Source organism: Rhea americana, unplaced genomic scaffold (genome assembly GCF_003343005.1).
Source record: "Rhea americana isolate MKP2758 unplaced genomic scaffold, rheAme1 scaffold_20, whole genome shotgun sequence".
Classification (NCBI taxonomy): Eukaryota; Metazoa; Chordata; class Aves; order Rheiformes; family Rheidae; genus Rhea; species Rhea americana.
The window spans coordinates 2,879,375-2,884,243 of record NW_028186150.1 but is presented as its reverse complement, the minus strand read 5'-3'; positions in this window follow the sequence as shown (position 1 = coordinate 2,884,243).

Below are 4,869 nucleotides of genomic sequence, written 5' to 3'. Positions count from 1 at the left end.
CGCCGCCCCGGGAGCCGCGGCCGGCGCGCGGCGGTGGCGGCCCGCCTCTGGGAAGGTCCTCCAAAAAGTTTTCTGGTGGGTTGCGGGAAAGAGAGTTTTGCGGGGAGAAGAGAGCCCGGCACAGGCGGCGGCTGCAGCAGCGCGGCCGTGGGAGCTGCAAGGCCGCGGCGGGCCACGTCTGAGCTGTGGGGCGGGTGCCGTGTCCCAGCCGTGGGGCGGGCGCTATGTCCCAGCTGTGGGGCGGGTGCCACGTCCCAGCATGGGGCAGGTGCCGTGTCCCAGCCGTGGGGCGGGCGCTGTGTCCCAGCCGTGGGGCGGGTGCCGTGTCCCAGCCGCGGTGCATGTGCCGTGTCCCAGCCGTGGGGCGGGCGCCGTGTCCCAGCCGTGGGGCGGGTGCCACGTCCCAGCATGGGGCAGGTGCCGTGTCCCAGCCGTGGGGCAGGTGCCGTGTCCCAGCCGTGGGGTGGGCACCATGTCCCAGCCATGGGGTGGGTACCCTTTCAGAGCCGTGGGGCAGGTGCCGTGTCCCAGCCGCGGTGCATGTGCCATGTCCCAGCCGTGGGGCGGGCGCTGCGGCCCGGCGCGGAGTTGCCCGGCAGCCCCACGCGCCCGCCCGGTGCTCCGCCGTGGGGCTGGCAGAGATAAATCACCGCGGCGGCCTTGACAAATACGGTAGCCTCCACTCAGGGCACGATGTTAACCCGCACTTAAAGCCGAGGCGCATGATTTAATAGCGAGAGACTTCACGGCTGAAGAAAAATCTCTCGAGGAGAGGAAAAACGGGGACAGGTGGGGCGATGCCGGCCGGATCCCCACGGCTTCGCCGGCCGGCGCCGAGCCGCCCCCTCCGCCCTCGCCCCGCGCGGGGCCGGGCCGCAGCGGGGGCCGGCGCCCGGCTGCGCCCTGGGGTTCCCCTGCGTGAGACACGGTGCAGCACGGCGCGGCGCGGCGTGGCAGGGCATGGCATGGTGCGGTGCAGCGCGGCATGGCGCGCTATGGCATGGCATGGCACGACATGGCATGGCGCGGTGCGGTGCGGCGAGGCACGGCGTGGTGCAGCGTGGTGAAGCGTAGCACACCACGGCACAGTGCAGCACGGCAAGGCTTGGTGTGGCATGACACGGTGCAGCATGGCACAGCAYGGCATGGTGTGGCATGGCACAGCATGGTGCAGCATGGCRTGGCGTGGCATGGCATGGCATAACACGTTGTGGCATGGCCCTACGTGGCCTGGCCCGGCACAGCATGGCCCGGCACGGCCCCTTTAACCGCGGTGCTGCTGCACGCGGCTCCCGTCATGCAGTGCCGTGCAGCTGCGACTCGGAGCRTGAGGAAAACAAAATGGGCCGACTGAAATGGAAACTTTTGTTACTTATAATGTTAATGAAACCAGTTTATCAGGCAGCGCAGAGGAAGTGGAATATTTAGTGCCATTTAATGTCTAATCATCAGCATTTCTTTGAATAAATCACATTACATTGTCTAAAACCTGAAAAGACGAAGCTGTAATAATTTTTAATACGTTGTAGTTTCATTGAAGGGACACCCTGGTTGCCATCCAGCCCTGCGCGCTTTCCACGAGGTTGTGTGCACTGCAACATTGCGCTTGGCAGCCTGCGGCGCACCTCGGYTCAACTCCTGCCGGCAAAACCCGCCCCACGGCCGCCTGGGCGCAGGTTGCCCTCCCCGCGCGCCCGGCCGCTGCCGCGGGAAGCTCAGCACACGGGTTCCCGCGGTGCCGGGCTGCTCCCRCRGTGCTGCATCGGGCTGTGCCATGCTGCATTGGGCTGTGCTGTGCCGCATTGGGCTGCACCATGCTGCATTGGGCTGTGCCGTGCCACATTGGGCTCTGCCTCATTGGGCTGCGCCGTGCTGCATTGGGCTGTGCCATGCTGCATTGGGCTGTGCCTCATCGGGCTGCACTGTGCCGCATCGGGCTGTGCCGTGCCGCATTGGGCTGTGCCTCATCGGGCTGCACTGTGCCTCATTGGGCTGTGCCGTGCCGCATTGGGCTGTGCCCCATCGGGCTGCACTGTGCCGCATCGGGCTGTGCCATGCTGCATTGGGCTGTGCCTCATCGGGCTGCACCGTGCTGCATTGGGCTGTGCCATGCCGCATTGGGCTGTGCCTCATCGGGCTGTGCCGTGCCGCATTGGGCTGTGCCGTGCCGCATTGGGCTGTGCCTCATTGGGCTGCACTGTGCCGCATTGGGCTGTGCCATGCTGCATTGGGCTGTGCTGTGCCACATCGGGTTGTGCCTCATTGGGCTGTGCCACGCTGCATTGGGCTGTGCCACGCTGCATCGGGCTGTGCTGTGCCGCATCGGGTTGTGCCTCATTGGGCTGCGCCGTGCTGCATTGGGCTGTGCCGTGCCGCATTGGGCTGTGCCACGCTGCATCGGGCTGTGCTGTGCCGCGTCGGGTTGTGCCTCATTGGGCTGTGCCGTGCTGCATTGGGCTGTGCCACGCTGCATCAGGCTGCACCGTGCCACATCTGGCTGCGCTGTGCTGCATTGGGCTGCGCCTCATCGGGCTGCACTGTGCTGCATCAGGCTGTGCCACGCTGCATTGGGCTGCACCGTGCCGCATCTGGCTGCGCTGTGCCGCATTGGGCTGCGCCTCATCAGGCTGCACTGTGCTGCATCAGGCTGTGCCACGCTGCATTGGGCTGCACCGTGCCGCATCTGGCTGCGCTGTGCCGCATTGGGCTGCGCCTCATCGGGCTGCACTGTGCCGCATTGGGCTGTGCTGTGCTGCATCGGGCTGTGCCGTGCCGCATCACCTGCACCATGCTGCATCAGGCTGCACCGTGTCGCATCGGGCTGCACCGTGCCGCCCACTGGGCTCTGCCTCCTCGCGGCTTCCGCCTGCGCCACGACGAACCAATAAGTCTTAATAAAATGAAATGATGACAGTTGTCTTCAAATCCATTGATTAATGGAAATATGGGTAGCCGGACACAGACTATATGGTTATAAATGGTGCTGTCAAAATAAAATAATTATTGTATTAATAAGGAGGCTGCTCGGCACTGGCCCTGCCGTGCCCCTGAAAACACGCGGGCCCGCGACGCGTGCGGTGCGTTTTGCGCGCGGGCGGCTCTGCGGCGCGCGGCTCCGCCGTTGCCCGCCGCGGCTCCCTCGGCTGCCGCTACGCTCGGGGCGCTTCGGCTGCCGATGGACTTTTTTATTGACCTGGCGCTAGTTGTAGCTAGATCCCGAGGATCGACTGAGCCGGTGGAGCACGTACCACTTCCAAGCAGGAATGGGAAAAAACTAGCATATCTTATTGTACCTGAAACACTCTATGATATGTACTAAATATTATGACTACTGCGAGCCCTGCAATAATTGATTCACCCACACAGCCATTTAGTCTGTGAGCTGTTCGTTTTACAAATTCTACAATCTTTTAGAAATTCTTTCAGTGCAGAAGATTGCTGCCTGGCCTCAGATTCATTATGGTGATTGAATCCTCTTCAATAGAGAACTGTTTAAAGAGAGCACATCCCTGTGTGTCTCACTCAGAGCGAAGGCACATAGGTTAAAAGCTTGTCTGGGTGGCATAATTCACTGCCGCTGTGCCAAACAATCACATCTTATTGTGACCTTCATAAGATACAAAAAGGCAACAGTGTGGAGCTAGTCTTTTTTTTTTTTTTTTTTTTTTTTAAACCACAGCACAATTTTAGCTACCCAACATCTGAAGCTACCAGAATCCCTAATTAAATAACCAATTAATAATGTAGAATAGAAAGAGCTATTTTTTTCAGACACAAAATCATAATTAATCAGAGTACAAAAAGCTGCCTGTCTTTGTATCAGGAAAATATAGACTAGGTATTTAAATATTCTAGCACACCTGAACCTTGGCCATCCGTCATTGTTATGACTTAAAACATCTCAGACTAAATTAGGTTTTGTTTGTATAGAGCAGTGAAAGTCAGATGGCTTGAATGACAAAATTAGAACATGCTCAAATCACTGAAACAAAACTGCATGAAAGGGAAGATGTGCAGGAGGAGTATTGCCAATGTTAAGCCGAAATCCTTCTTTGTGGGATTTTTTTCTCTCCTCAAATTATTGTTTGTAACAAGAGGGAGCCGAGGACAGCTCCAGGAGCTCTCTCGGCGTTCCTTGTCTACCTACCTTTTGGCACGTTTGTATATTAAAAGAAATAATACTGTTGTGTATAGCTGAAGCGTAACCTCTGTTATTTTGATTTAGTCAAGGAAATGCCGTAACAACGGGTATTTTTCAAGGAAGAATGTCTTTGAAACGCAAGACCGTAGTCGTTTTGTACAGCACACAGAGGTCAGGTTTACCGGGAACATATTTACATCTTTTCTACATTCAAAAGTTGAGGCTTTTTCCCTGTGGAAGTTTGTGGTACATTTCGGTAAATTTAATCAGAGGTTTGAATAAATATTCTGTTCTCCCCCCCTCTATGCCTCAGATTTTAGCCCAAATCACTCTGTGGAGGACAGGGGAAGTTGTGGTCCCGGAGGGAGCAAGCAGCGGTGGTGCTGCGACCCGGCTCCACGTGGCCCAGCTCCGCGTGGCCCGGCTCCACGCAGCCCGGCTCCACGTGGCCTGGCTCTGCACGGCCCGGCTCCATGTAGCCCAGCTCCACGCGGCCCAGCTCCGCGTGGCCCGGCTCCACGCAGCCCGGCTCCATGTAGCCTGGCCCCATGCAGCCCGGCTCCGCGCGGCCCAGCTCCGCGCGGCCCGGCTCCATGCAGCCTGGCTCCGCGCGGCCCAGCTCCATGTAGCCCAGCTCTGCGCGGCCCAGCTCCGCGCGGCCCGGCTCCATGCAGCCCAGCTCCGCGTGGCCCAGCTCCGCGCGGCCCGGCTCCATGCAGCCCGGCTCC